This window comes from Loxodonta africana, chromosome 1 (assembly GCF_030014295.1).
Source record: "Loxodonta africana isolate mLoxAfr1 chromosome 1, mLoxAfr1.hap2, whole genome shotgun sequence".
Lineage (NCBI taxonomy): Eukaryota > Metazoa > Chordata > Mammalia > Proboscidea > Elephantidae > Loxodonta > Loxodonta africana.
Window position 1 is genome coordinate 26,144,042 of NC_087342.1, and position 15,788 is coordinate 26,159,829.

At 41.5% G+C, this 15,788-nt stretch overlaps 1 protein-coding gene across 30 annotated transcripts in view; it reads right to left on the reverse strand.

Moving 5' to 3' along the window:
* The window catches only part of LPP (LIM domain containing preferred translocation partner in lipoma), a 761,291-nt gene that overhangs the window by 11,900 nt on the left and 733,603 nt on the right, over positions 1-15,788 (reverse strand). The window lies entirely within an intron of this gene.

Consider the following 15,788-nt stretch of genomic DNA (forward strand, 5'->3'; position numbering starts at 1 on the left):
GCTTTTCCAAGGTCACCCAGGTAGTAAGAGGCAAATCCAAGATTTAGAACACATGTCTCCTGACTTCCACCCTCCTTCCTTTTTACTACACTAGAAGTCAGCCAACTTTTCTGTACAGCGCCATACAGTAAATATTTTGGGTCTTGCAGGCCATAGGGTCTCCATCACAACAGCTCATTTTTTGCCGTTGTAGCACAGAGGCAGCCACAGACAATACCAAAACAAATGGGTGTGACTGTCCCAATAGATTTTTATTCACAAACGCAGGTGGAGGGCTGGATTTGGCCCAAAGCTCTGGTTTGTCTACCCTTGCACTACACCATCCAGCTTCTCCACTTGGAGAATGTTTTGCTATTACTTCTAAAACATGATTAACCAGAAAAGACCTTATGTGGGTACCAAGGCTTCTAACTCTTTAGAAAGGGGTCTATCTAAAGACTGGGACTCACATAGCATGCCAGCTGCCAAAGCCAGTCAGAGCTCAGCTTTTGAAGAGTTTTTGATCATTAAAGCCCTGATTTTTCAAAAATCATCTCCAATTTTAGGGCTGATAAACTCTTGACAGAAATCTTGAACCTGGAGGGAGTCCAGTTTTGAGAAGTAAATTGACAAAGTCAGTTTAGCTGGCTTTAAAAATATGGTGAGTTTTAAAATACATGCTGTTGTTGTTATGTGCCATTGAGTAGATTTTGACTCTTAGCGACATCATGTGGCAGAACAGAACTTCCCCATGGGGCTTTCTAGGCTGTGATCTTTATGGGAAGGAGCCCTGGTGGCATGGTGGTTAAGTGCACGACTGCTTACCAAAAGGTTGGCAGTTGAAACCCACTAGCCACTCCACAGGAGAAAGATGTGGCAGTCTGCTTCTGTGAAGATTTATTCTTGGAAACCCTACGTGGCAGCTCTACTCTGTCCTATAGGATCTCTCTGAGTAAGAATTGACTTGACGACACTGGGTTTGGTTTGGTTTTGGTTAATCTTTATGGGAATAGCTCACCAGGTCTTTCTCCCATGGAGCTGTTGGGTGAGTTCCAACCACCAACATTTTGGTTAGCAGCTGAATACTTAACCACTGCACCACCAGGGCTCCTTCTATATACCATTCTTAAAAGGGATATCATTTTTGAGTCAGGACTCCAGGAGTGATATTTGCTGTTAATTTTCCATCCATCCCTAGAATTCCATGTTCTCTTACAACCATGCATCACAATCCGAGTTTACAATCTGGAATAAACCTGGATATGAACCTGATTAGAAAGATACAGAATTGGGATGGGGCATGGAAATTAAGGAGTATAATTACTTTCTCACCATGAGAACCTTTAATGGTCATGAGGCAGGAAGTGTCTGTGGGTAGATAACTAGTGTGCTGATGTCTGAACTATAGCAACAGCCCCTCAACTGGTTTCCTTGTTTCCATTTCTCCTCCTGTAACAGTGCCTCCACCCTGAAAATAACTCCCAATTTCCTTTCCAAAACACGGATATGACCAAGTAGCTTTCCTACGAACAAAAACTTTCATGGCTCTGCGCTGTAAAAGGATCTAATTTCTTATATGGCATTCACCCTCTGTTTCCAGAATCAGCTTCTTCTAACATCTCACTCTTGTTAAAACCAGCAAGGAACTTCCATATCCCCAAGCCTTGGCTAATGCCTAGAATAACTCTCAATCTGCCATTTTGATCTTTTAAAGTTCAGGTCAGAGAGCACTGCCCCAGTGAAGGCTTCCTTGAAGCCCTCCCCCCTACCCCCCCGGAATGAAATGCTACTTTCTTTCTCCAGCACTTTATTTATTTTACTTACAGCACTTACTGTATGCATTTTATTCAAATTATTAGCATATGTGTCTATTCCCTCTACTAGACTATAGTTTCTTTAAGGACAGGGACTATGTATTAAGCATATCTACCTTTGTTCCATACTGCACCCAGTATACTGCCCGGCATAATGATGTACGTGCAAGAAGAATGAATGAAGGAGTACTATTTACATCCAACCCTGGCTGCATGAGGATGGCCCCAACTTCCTGGACTCTGGAATTCATTCCAAGATGGGTTGGTTAATCCATCCTCATGCTCTCCCCAAAGCTGCGGTTGCCTGAGGTTCTGAAATTGCTTAGTATGCCTCTGGTCACAGTCTAAATGCATGGAAACTATTAACCTATTTCTTTTTCCCATTTTGAAGTGGTGAAATTAAAATAGCAGAAGGGCTTAGGATGAGAGTCTGCAGATGATGATGGTCTGGACAATAAGAGCCGGCTTCTATTCTACCCTGGTGATCTGAGCTGATGCGGCTGGAAACTCTTCCCAGGCTTGTGTTTTGCTCCTTTGTGGGTTTTAACCTTGCTTTTCTTCTTAAAGCCAGCTCTGTAATGGAGTTGAAAAAAACAAAAAATGCTTGACCAGAAAACGTTTTTGTTTGCATTAAGGCTTGGCTGCAAGATTCATCTCCTTTACTCAAAGCCAGCAGCAATAGATAAGGTTTAGGTAGTTTCTAAGGAAAGGCTTCACGGTCTATAGGAGCACTGTTCCAAGGGCAGGTGATCTGAACACTTCTGTGAAGAAGAAATAATGTAAAATATGCCTGAGGTGGTGGTGGTGGTGGTTAGGTGCCGACGAGTACGTTCCGACTCATAGCGACCCTATGTACAACAGAACAAAACACTGCCTGGTCCTGCGCCATCCTCACAATTGTTATGTTTCAGCCCACTGTTGTAGTCACTATGTCAATGCATCTCATTGAGGGTCTTCATCTGTGTCAGCCTCCATGGTCAAACTGTGACGTGTGCCAGCCCTCTGCACCCCATGGAGCTATAACAGAGTCTAAGCTTGAGTCACCCAGGAAACAGATTCTGAAACAAAGGTTTGCATGCAGGAAGTTTATTGGGGACAGCCATTGGGATCAACACTTGGAGGAGACTCTGGGGAGTAGAACAGACAGAGAAAGGGGGTGAACTATGATGTGGTTGGAACAAAGCCCTCAGCTAATCCAATGGAGAGCGCTGGAAGTTGGAATGGCCCAAAGAGTTGTCCCTAGGGGGTAGGCCCTTTATACCCCCTGCATCCATTAGTCAATGTGGTGACCTGTAGTGTTCTTAGGTGCCAAGCACAGGAGGCGGAGGTTGGGCAGAGCTTTGGGCACAGAAAGGAAGGGACATGTCTGGGTCCTCTGGTTTAGGCCTGTAGCCCCCCCCAACTAGAAAAAGGTGTGATCATAGATAAGGCAGTTCTATTGAGTTGAGGGTAATTTACAGAGAGGGACTCAGCTATAAACCACTGGCCACCAATAGTCCCAGCAGCCAGGGAAATGAGAGCCTCAGTTCTGAAGTGGGACCTAGAAGGGGCACCAGAATGCTCACAAGTATAATCATCCCTGGCCAGTGCCAATCATAGCCTATGCCACATAGTAGCTAATTGGTAACCAGCTGTGGAAGGTCTTATAGCCTAAGCTGAATGGAGAATCTAGATTTTTATTCTTTATACAGCAGGCAATGTTTAGGATTTTTTTTTTTTTTTCATAGAAAATCTTTTCAGCAGTTATTCTGATAAAAGTATGGTTGAAAGGAAAAGATGTTAGAGAAGCAGGCAAAAGCAAGAAACTCTTCAGTTACTAAAAGGCACAGCCTCCAAATGGTGGCAATACAATTGTGATTAAAAACAAAAAGCAAAGTGAAAATAAAAATAAAGTCACAAATGAATCTTGTACACAAAACTCCCAAACACAACTGTTTTAAATTAAAGATACAATCTGGTTGTATCTTTTCTATCCTTGGAAATTATATAAATAACATCTCTAATTCACAGGCAGAAGTGCTGGAAGTATCATCAGAATATCAATGAGGCCAATAGGTAATTTAAACATTAACTGCTCGTTAGATAAGGAAAATAAGAATATTTGTAAAATTTAGATATTACATAAGTATGTCTAAGTGCTTAGTGTTGAGTATTTTAAATCAAGGGAGATAAGTAAAGATTTAGAAGACTATAAAGTGATTGTTGCCATTTAGAAATGTTAAAATTTTCATTTCATAAAATTAAAATGTGATTTCATATTCATTTTTCAATTTTTTTTTTAACATATTAAATCAGTATTGAAACAGGAAGGGCTCGTGGAAAGATAAAGGATGACATCTCTAGATAAAAGTTTTGGCACTTCCCTAACAGGTCGATATTTACTAATTCTCTGGCCTTTTTTTCTTTTATAAGGTCTTGATCCTATCAATTTGGATTGTGATAAGAATACAAAGAAACAGAAGAGTTAGAAAATGTAAGATCTTGAAAAGTCCTTAAAGACTACTGTCATGGATTCAATTATGTCCCCCCAAAAATGTGTGTATCAACTTGGTTAGGCCATGATTCCCAGTATTGTGTGGTTGTTCTCCATTTTGTGATTGGAATTTTATGTTAAGAGGATTAGGGTGGGACTGTAATACCACCCTTACTCAGGTCACCTCCCTGATCCAAGGTAAAAGGAGTTTCCCTGGGGTGTGGCCTGCACCACATTTTATCTCTTTAGAGATAAAAGGAAAGAGAAGCAAGCAGAGACTTGGGGACCTCATAACATCAAAAAAGCAGCACTGGGAGCAGAGCCTGTACTTTGGACCTGAGGTTCCTGCGCTGAGGAGCTCCCAGACCAGGGGAAGGCTGATGACAAGGACTTTCCTCCAGAGCCGACAGAGAGAGAAAGCCTTCCCCCGGAGCTGACACCCTGTATTCGGACTTCTAGCCTACTGGACTGTGAAAGAATAAATTTCTCTTTGTTAAAGCCATCAACCTGTGGTATTTCTGTTATAGCAGTACTAGATGGCCAAGACAACTATTGTAGTCCAAGAGTTTCTAACTCCCCTCAACTGCTTTCCTTTCCCATAATCCACTGTTCAATGAAACAATTTATCAAAGAAACAGATCCAAAAGATCTGGATGAATAACGTGAAAGAACAGGGCCTGTGGAAGATCCATATAGTACAGTTTGAAAACCATGATTCTAGTCCAACTACCAGAGTCAAGAAACTAAGACACACAGGAGAAAACAGTTTCCATTCTGGAGTTAGAATACCCACTGCTGTCGAGATGATTCTGACTCATAGTGACCCTATAGGACAGAGTAGAACTGCCCTGTAGAGTTTCCAAGGAGCACCTGGTGGATTTGAACTGTTGACCTTTTTGTTAGCACCTGTAGCACTTAACCACTACGCCACAGGTCTATTAATTCTCCACCCAATGGAGAATCCCTCTGCTATCTCGTGCTACAGCTATTCCATATTTCAGTGGACACAGCTCCATATTGCAAATACAAGGCATTTAGGCTGCTTATCTGCAAGTTTTATAGGGTCACTATGAGTTGGAATCAACTTAACAGCAAAGGGATTTTTTTCTTTTTAATCTGCAAGTTACATTCATCTAAAAACATGAAATATCTCAAGATGACATCAAGTTTATCTACAGTGGGTCAACTGCATTTGTAATTGACTCACTGCCAGTTCCCCAACACCTACAATGCTACATGAAGTTGATGTTCCAGCAATATTGGTTTAATGATGAGTTAATCGTTTCTGGGTAAGTACTTTACACAAGCTTCTTAGTTCAAGTACCAATATCATTACTTAAACTCAAATAATTATATTACCTAACTTAATTTTTCGAATACAGATTTATTCTGTATCTTGATTCTGGTAATCAAAGAGGTTTCCCAAATGCACACAGTACTTTTGGGGTTCCTTTCAGAATAAGGTATTTTACCTGGGGAGTTCTCCTAATGAGCCTATACTACAGTATCTTCCAACAGTTCTGCCTCTTTGTGAGGAATGTATTTCTTATTAAAATTCTCTCTTTCCTAATTTCCTTTACCAATATTGCCAGGCCTATCCATCTCTATCTTTAATTTGCAGCTCAAAACAGAGTGGAAAATAAAAATGGTAGCCTAGTGTTATCACCTGCATGCGAAAGCTGGACAATGAACAAGGAAGACCTATGAAGAACTGACGCCTTTGAATTATGATGTTGGCAAAGAATACTGAATATACCTATGGACTGCCAGAAGAACGAACAAATCTGTCTTGGAAGAAGTACAACTGGAATGTTCCTTAGAAGCAGGGATGGTTAGACTTTGTCTCGTGAACTTTGCACATTTTATCAGGAGGGACCAGCTCCTGGAGAAGGACATCATCCTTGGTAAAGTAGAGGGTCATCAAAAAAGAGGAAGATCCTCAGTGAAATAGACTGACACAGTGGCTACAACGATGGGCTCCAGCATATCAACGATTGTGAGGGCTATGTAGGACCAGGCAGTGTTTTGTTCTGTTGTATATAGGGTTGCTACAAGTTGGGACCAACTCAATGGCACCTAACAGCAACAAAATAACAAATGTCACCCCCATGAGGCACTGGTGGTTCCGTGGTAGAATTCTCACCATCCATGTAGGAGATGCAGATTAGATTCCTGGCCACTGCATTTCCTATGCAGCCACCACCCGTCTGTCCGTGGAGGCTTGGATGTTGCTATGATGCTGAACAGGTTACAGTGGAGCTTCCAGACTAAGATGAACTAGGAAGAAAGGCCTGGTGATCTACTTCTGAAAATCAGCCCATGAAAACCCTGTTTACTGGTTAACCTGCCCCCAGCGTGTGTGTATTGGGCAGCACTAGGAAGGAGAATTCAACATCATCAGAGATACCCATCCACTGACCATGTGGCAGCACCATGTGTCAAACCATCACAAACAAAATTCATGGTTGCTAATTAACACTGAATTTTGAAAAAAAATTTTTTTTCTTACAAGGCTTTCTGTTTACACTTGCACTAAATAAACTAGCCTAAAAATTAAGAAATACATCCTAAAACCATAAGACAAAAAGCCAAATGATGGAACAAAAAGATCAGAGAAACCAAGCCAATTTTATTCAATTTTGTTATGAGCCACAAATCACATTCTTCACAAAGAAAATTATGCCTTGTCTTTTATTCTTAAGTACTAGGGTTGGGAATGCATTCTCAGCTTTTGTATATCAGGAAAAAAAAAAAAAAATCTTGACAGGATATTTGGTTAATCTATACCCGAAGGCCTAGAGAGGTGGTATTTATCTTAACAAAATAGGTAACCCACATGGACACTAGGCTTTTCCAGAGCACATCTCTTGAACGTCTGTGAATCTCCACTGAGAGCTGTGAAGGAGGGTGGAGACTTGATGAGCATGTCAGACCTTCATGCCAGAAAGAAAATGGAAAGATGGAGACTGTTGTGTGAGGGGGCTGGGGAAGAAGAGGACAGAACTCTTCTCCTTCCCAGCCCAGTCAAATCATAGTTTTGCCTTTACAAATATCTTTAAGGCACAGTCTGTTGGGACTTATTAACTCAGACATAAGAGCAGAAGGTATGTTGTATATGATCAGTTGCAGTTGAGTTGGTTCCGACTCAAGGCACCCTCATATGCGTCAGAGTAGAACTGGGTTCTGTAGGGTTCCCAATGGCTGATTTTTCAGAAGTAGGTTGCCAGGCCTTTCTTTGGAAACATCTCTGGGTGGCTCAAATCTCCAACCTTTCAGTGAGCAGCCCAGTGTGTTAACCATCTGAGTCACCTGGGGACTCCTCGTTATACATGATAGATTCAGGGAGGCCTGGATTTGAAAGTCTAGGCTCCTCTTCCTACCAGTAGTGCTGAACTTGGGCAAGTTTCTTGACCTCTCTGGTTTCTGTTTTCCCTGTCTATAAAACAAGATCAATAATGTCTACACTGGAGTGTTTTTTGAGAGGATTAAATGTGATCACATATATGAAAGCAAACACCCAGTGTCTAGCTACACAATAAATGTCAGATTTACATCACTCCCCTTACCTATCCTAAGAGCTAGGACATACATTTAATTAACACAAAGCTTTGGCATTTCTTGTTCATTTATTTGAATTACTATAGCTAGCAGTATTCTTCTATAATTTTTTTCCTTCACCGTTAGTTCCCTACATTGTATATCTTTATGTTTTTTCTCCAAACAATGGTGTATCTGAGGAATCCTGTGTATGGTACTGTAGGGCAACTGAATAATGTTATAACATAAAATGGGCTTCTAGGTCCCTAAGAAACTCCCCCCATTCCAAAGGAATTTTCTATTAAAGCTGTTCTTACTTCTATATAAACATTATTACATCCCAAACCCATAAATTCCTTAGTTCTTCATAAAATTTGGAATTACTTTATATTGGCTGCTAACCAAAGGGTCAGCAGTTCAAATCCACCAGCTGCTCCTTGGAAACTCTATGGGGTGGTTCTACTCTGTCCTATAGGGTTGCTATGAGTCGGAATAAACTCCACGACACATAACAACAACAACAAACATACAACTCGCCTCGTTACAGTCTTTACATTTTACTAAGCGTACACAAACAGGATCTTAGTTAATCCCCACAGGAATCTAGTATAGAAGGTAGAATGGTAGAATTCTTATCCCTGCTACATAGTTACACATAGTTATAAATATGGTCAAGATTTGAGCCCATATGCTCTAAATCTAAAGATCAAGGCTCTTTCTTCTACTTCTTCACATTTTCCACTAATTAACAAGTTTCTTCTATGTCCTTCTATTTGGTTCCATATAATGGCAATTACATTGAATGCAATTGTTCACGTCCAGCATACTCCTGTACCTTGCTAGCCTTTCATAAATACTTAGTGTGGTTGAGCCTGGAGGAATTATTAGAACCATCTTGTCCAACCATCTCACAGTACAAGGGTACTGCACGCAGCAAAGTTAATTTGTATAACGTGCACTAATTTCGTGAAAAAGCTGAGTCCAGGTCCCAGAAGTCTTGTTCTCTGTGCAGTGTTCGTTCGTGACCCCACACTGCATCCTCTTTGGGTACCACAACTTTTCTTCGGTGTTATGGACCTTGAACCAGTGAAATATCACTAGACTGGGTACTAACCAAAAAAAAAAAAAAACCAAACCCGCTGCTGTTGAGCTAATTCCAACTCCTAGCAACCCTATAGGACAGAGAAAAACCACTCCATTGGGTTTCCGAGGCTATAATTCTTATGGCAGCTGACTGCAGAGCAGCTGGTGGGTTCGAACCGCTAACCTCTCGGTTAGCAGGTGAGTGCTTTAATCGAAGCAGTACCAGGGCTCCTTAGACGGGGCACAAAACTGGGTATATTACATTACATAGGTTCTCTCCACTATCAAAAGAAGGTTGTCATGTACACTGATAAATAAGGGGGCTCTCAGAGGAGCTAATCCTCTCCTCATCCTCATGGTATGATGCTTTAGGTCCAGCTCTCATTAATTCCTGGCACCGGTAACCTGTAAATGGAAGTTATCAATAGATGCCCAGGCCAGTTCCACTGAGCCTGGCACTTTCCAGAGTAGCTGAAATTGTATTTCACACCATTTCTGTTACCATCTTGAACATACTTCCATAATCTCTTTGTGTGTCAGTTTTCTCATCTATAGAATGGGGTACTACTTATTCTGTCCCATCTCACAGAATTGTGAGGATTCAACAAGATAAGAAATGTGAGAAGTATTCCTTAAGAAAGTAAAGAGCTGAAAAGATGCTGTTGTAAAGATATTGTTTTATCTTTCATAAATTGCTTTTCTTTGAGCAAAATGACTGTTCTGTAAGAGGACTGACAGTAAATCTTTGTTCAGCAGTCTTTGACTACTCAACTAAACCTACTTTCCATTACCCTTATTACTGGACGTAGCCCTGGTTGCACAGCAGTTGAGCACTCGGCTGCTAACCAAAAGAGTGGCATTTTGGATCTACCAGCCACCCCTTGGAAACCCTATGGGACAGCTGTACTCTGCCTTATACGGTTACTATGAGTCAGAATCATCTCAACAGCAACAGGTTCAGTTTTTTGGTATTAATGGAGCGACGCAGACAATCCACATTTATAAGATACTCACACACACAATTCTATGTGTATTAAGTTTGGGAAAATACTACGTGTTGTTTTTTGTTCTTTTGTTTTCAACAGGAATCTTTTTTTTTCTTTAATTTACATATTTCTATCACCTAATAAGTGATGAAACAGTTATGTACCATTCATTCAGAGGCAGCACAGAAAAGTCTCATAGATTAGTTAGTTGTTTAGACTAAACGATAGTATAGTTTGCCACAGAAACACTCTGCAGGATCTATTCCCTTGACCAAACTATAATCACAGTTCATCTAAGTCCCTGATGGCTATGCCTGTGAAGCACCATGTTGACAACCCCCAACGATGTTTATCTTCAATTTAGAGGAAGCTCCGATGGAAAAGATGATATATCTTTAGGTTACAATGCTAACGCCAGCACTATTTGAAAGTATAATTGAGGCAGATATTTATGGAGACCCTCAATGGGACAGTGACAAAGAGAAATGAACCAGAAGCCAAGTTCTACCAAGGCTAGCAACTAGCAGTGAGGTCTGTGCAAAAAAAAAAAAAAATCCCTTTGGACTTAAATTCCTTTACTATAAAATAAGGGACTTAGGTTAGTAGACCTCTTGGTCCCTTGAAGGTCTGTGATGGATTTGAGGACTGAACAAAAGTTTCAATGAGGTAGGTATCTCTGTCTTGTTCACTACTTCATTTCCTAGTGCTCAGAATAATGTCTCGCCCAAAGAAAGAGCTCAGTAACTATGTAATAAGTAAATGAATGACTGACTATTTGGGGATACTCCAGAGATCATCCAACAAAATCTACTCATCTTCATCACCATCTTCAGATGGGTCTTCCTTTGCCACCCTATTCAAGCAGCCTCCTCTTCTGGGCCAGAGTCTATCTCATTATCCAGTTCCTTCAAATTCCTTATCAACATCTGAGATCACCTCATGTAAACCCTGGTGGTGTACTGGTTAAGAGCTACGGCTGCTAACCAAAAGGTCCGCAGTTCAAATCCACCAGGTGCTCCTTGGAAACCCTATGGTGTTATTCTACTCTATCCTATAGGGTTGCCATGAGTTGAAATTGTCTTGAAGGCAACGGGTTTGGCTTTTTTTTCATGTATGTTAGTTACTGACATGCTTATTGTTGATCTCCCCCACCAGCATGTAAGCTCTCTGAGAGTGGGGCTCTTATGTCTTGAACACCGCTGCATTCACAGCCTCTGGAGCAGTGCTGGTGGCATAGTGGTTAAGTGCAACGGCTGCTAACCAGAGGGTCAGCAGTTCAAATCTGCCAGGTGCTCCTTGGAAACTCTATGGGGCAGTTCTACTCTGTCCTATAGGGTTGGTATGGGTCGGAATTGACTCGACAGCACTGGGTTTGTTTTTTTTTTGGGGGGGAGCAGTGCTTAGCACATAACTGGCATTCAATAAATATCTGTTGGTCAATAATAACAATAATGAATGGCATTGAAGTAGTTCGCTTCTTAAGGTTCTTCCTACGCTTGAGTTCTTTGATTCTGTCTCAGTAAGAGCAAATTTCTCTAAAAAATTAATGTTGCAAATTTCCTGAAGAATAAAAATGATCCAAAGTTCACTATACAACATAGTAGATGTGGCACTGTTCTTCTTCCTGAGAGTACTGACCTACTCATGGGTAACCGACCCATCCAGGGGCAAAACCTACGACCTTGACATACGCTGTGTTTTCAGTCATATCTGTCTGCCTGCACATTTCAAATTAGAATTAAACTCACTGTGAATCACCCATTAGAATCAAGATCTGTAAGCAGAGACTAACAACGTTCTCAATGCCATTCTACTCAGGTATTGGTTCCCTTCACAGGTGCCTGAAATTCGGCCATGTCCAGATGTTTATTTTCTACCTGGTTTTACGAATTGCAATTACTTCCTAAATTGCAGCAAGCCACAAGTGGTCTGATCGGGTCACTGAAGGTCTTTCCTTGTGCTCTTGGGGATGAGAAGAGAGCTTGATTGAAACAAACTTGATCGTCTTTTAAAAGAAATAAAAAATTTTAAGCCTCTAACTCCTGGGAGTGGCAAAGAGAACAGCCAGAGGGCCATGAGCTAGCTTCGATTCTCGAGAGATCAATTGAACAGATTTAGCAATCCTGTTGCTTCTGTTGAAAACAAGCCCTTCTAATTAAACTTCTGCAAACGGAAGACAAAAGACAGCACCATAGCTTACAAAGGCCATTACGAAATGCCAGCATCATGGCTGTGACTGTGTGGTTTCCTTCTGAACAGAGCACTGCTGATGTGTACAGCCCAATCAACAAAAAAACAAACCAGCTGCTGTGGAGTTAATTCTCACTCATGGTGACCCCATGTGTTGTACAGTAGAACTGTACTCCATAGGGTTTTCAAGGCTGTGACCTTTGGGAGCAGATCACCAGGCTGGTTAGTACTAACTTCTGGTTAGTAGTTGAGTGCTTAACTGTTTGCCTCACCCAGGGAGACCATACAGTCCAACACTCAGTTCCAAATCCATTCATGAGACTGTAAGCCCATGAAGAGCACAAAGGGAATCCTGTGAAATGAGTTGTTTCCCATAAACTGTATCTTGGCTGTAATATTTTCTGACACTAGAAATAAAATAATTCCATGTTTTGGTTCTTCTCTCTACCCCTACCCAGCCAAAAGAGTTTACATTAAGTAGGTATGACAGGCACAGGCAGCCAGAACAGGGTTTTCCATTCCGTAACTGCTCGGAGACAAAGGAGACAGAAAATACAGATGTGTTCGACTTGTTACTGCAAAAGGGCGGTGGACTAACTCTCTCAGTGTCTCTGGAATGCAAATTTTCTTTCACAGTTTAGCAGTCTTTTTTGGATTTTAGCACAGTGAACTAACACGTTCCCGGATTCCAAGACCTCCAGAGAACCAGATGGATGAGAGGAATTGGGAAAAAGAACCCACACTGCTTGAAAAAGGTATGAATTTCTCACTTTGCGTCTAGCCAAAAACTCTGAAAGTCAGAAGAGTAAAATCTTTTTTGGTTTGTTCAAATGTATGCCATCCTAGAGTTGTTTGTGGTGCGGGCAAAAAAAAATCCAAAGTGATTTGATGGTTTGGAGTCTGTGTTCAGATTAAGCTAGGAAGCAAACTTTAACGGAGATGATATGTTTACTATCAAAGGGAGGAAAGAAAGTAGAAGGAAGACATTACTCAAGAGAATCATTCTACTCCAAAGCCAGTGACGGCTCCCCAGTGCCAAACCTTCAATCTTGAAATTCGAGGCCCTTCAGGATACTATCTTAGCTTCCCTTTCTATGCACACGTCCCATCACCACCCCTCCCCCTCCTGCCAGTCTTCATTTCTGCCAACTCCAACTATTTAACACTCATGCTCCTTGCATTTTCATGCCTTTGCATCCAGTTTGCCTCTACCTAGAACACCTTTCTTAATGAGTTGAATGCCTCAACTTTTAGGGCTCATGGTTTGTGAATGTTACTTCCTTTATTAATCATTTCTCTACTTTTCTGATCTTCACAACACTGCTCATACCTTCATTATAACAGGAACCCTGCTTTTTTAATCTGTTTATATGCTATGGCAAACTGTAATTTCCAAAGATGACCACACCAGTATATATCCCATTGTTCAGGTTCTTCTTACAGTGTGATACTACTGATAGTCCTTCAGCGAGAGGAAGGTCCTGGGAAGACCTTTGTGACTGTCTCCAACAATGGAATGTGATATGTGATGCTACATGACTCCTGATGCTAGTCATAAAATGTGACATGGTTCTCTCTCGAGACATGTACCTTTGGAGCCCTGAGTTGTCACGTCAGAAGTGGAGCTGCCTTGAAGCTGCTATGTGGGAGAGACTACATGTAGATAGGGGGAGATGCCTAAAAAGCCCAGATTGTCGCAGCCCCAGCTGTTCAAGCATTCCCAGCCCAGGTGACAGACATATGGGTAAGGAAGCCTTTGAGAGATCTTACAAGTCCTGAAGACCTCATGAGAGAACTCAAGCTAGAATCACCCTGCTGAAATGCCCCTGAATTCCTGATTCATCAAACCATGAGAGATAATAGATGATTAGTGTTTTCTGCTACTAGGTTTTGGGCTGATTAGGTATGTAGCTGGAGCCTTGGTGGCACAGTGGTTAAGCACTTGGCTGCCAACTGAAAGGTTGGCAGTTTTAACCCAGCAGCGGCTCCACAGGAGAAAAGACCTGGTGATTTGCTCCCATAAAGATTATGGCCTAGGAAACCCTATGAGGCAGTACTACCCTGTCCTTTAGGGTTGCTGTGAGTCAGAATCAACTCAATGGCACACAACAACAACAAATATATAGCCTGAAGAACCTTCACCCTTTGACTCAGCTTGACACTCAGCCATTCGTTCCTTTTATGTCCCTTAGATTCTAGCCAAATCAGATTACTTTCAGCTTTCTGAACATATCCTACCCTTTCCTCCCTTAGCGCTTCTCTTCATATTACTCTCCCAGGTGGGAATGCCTTCCCTTACTTACGTCCTTGACCAAGCAACTCCAGACCCCAATCATATGTGCCCTCTTCTCCCCTCTCTAGTAGAATTGGTTGCTACTTCTTTCTCTATCCACAAAACATTTTCAAGTATACTCTTATGGCATTTGTTACGCTGAGTTCTGGTTTAGGGTACAAGCTTGTCTCTTCTGCTGTACTGAAAATTCCTTGAGATGGGACCAAGACTCCCATCTTTCGTATCCTCTAGCATGGTGTCTGGAACAAACAATAGGTATGCAATAAATGCTTCTTGACTAAAATCAAAAATCAAACTCACTGCCATCGAGTAGATTCTGACTCATAGCGACCCTATAGGACAGAGTAGAACTGCCCCATAGGGTTTCCAAGGAGTGCCTGAGGGATTCGAACTGCTGAGATTTTGGTTAGCAGCCATAGGTCTTAACCACCACGCCACTCATTGACTAATGAGTGACTAAAAAAACACATGGGCAAAGAGTTGCATTTGTGGAAGTTAACAGTGTGAGTCCTCATCTTGTTTTGCAAAGACTAGACTTCATACAAGAAAATGGGTTTGGAAGCCTGGAAGGGAATAGTCTGGAAATTTGGTTAGTAATTATAACCGTTCTTCTTATCTGAGCTAAGCAACAATAATAAATGCTTTGTAGTTATGTAGCACCTTTCTCGAATGACCTCTAAGCCCATTGCAGATAAGATCTCCTTCACCCTTTTTGTGCATGAACTTGCCCCAAGGTCACAGAGTCAGTCTTTGGGAGAAACAAAAGACTTAGGAGCTCCCAATTCCCACACCAGTGCTGTGAGTTCTAGATCATATGTCTCCATTACCAATGTTCTCCTTGTCAAGGGTACATGGCATATACACCAGAGGAGACGTATGAAAGAAGTTGGCTATGTGACCTACTTCCTTCATGTTCAATCAAGGAGAACAAATCACAGATAATCCAAACACTAACCAGAAGAGAGGCCTATCCCCAAATTCTGTATAAATAATGCTTCCCTTGAAGGTGAAAATTCACTTTATCGTGTGGATTTTTTTTGTAATTTAGTATTTCTCCCTCAAGCCCATTCAATTTTTATATTCTTCAAGCTTCTTTTCCCCCCACTTCCAGTATCTGGGGGGTGAATGCCCTATGATTTCCATATACTGGGGCTGTCTGACCTTGGGGCTGGCTAAGGCTTGACTATGGAAGCAGGATACACACCCCCTCACACTTCTCTGATGTATAGAGTATATTAGTACAGAGTGTTGCCACATAATAAACATCTCTATTCTTTCTCCCTGGGTCCTTTACTAGAAAACCATATGCACCAGGACTTTAAAATATGATTTTATGGATCCATTCACAGTTCGGTAAGATACAAGGCAATAGTGGAACACCTCAGACCTGTGAGCGTGAAAATGAAATTCACACTTCATTTTGGAAGTCCCAA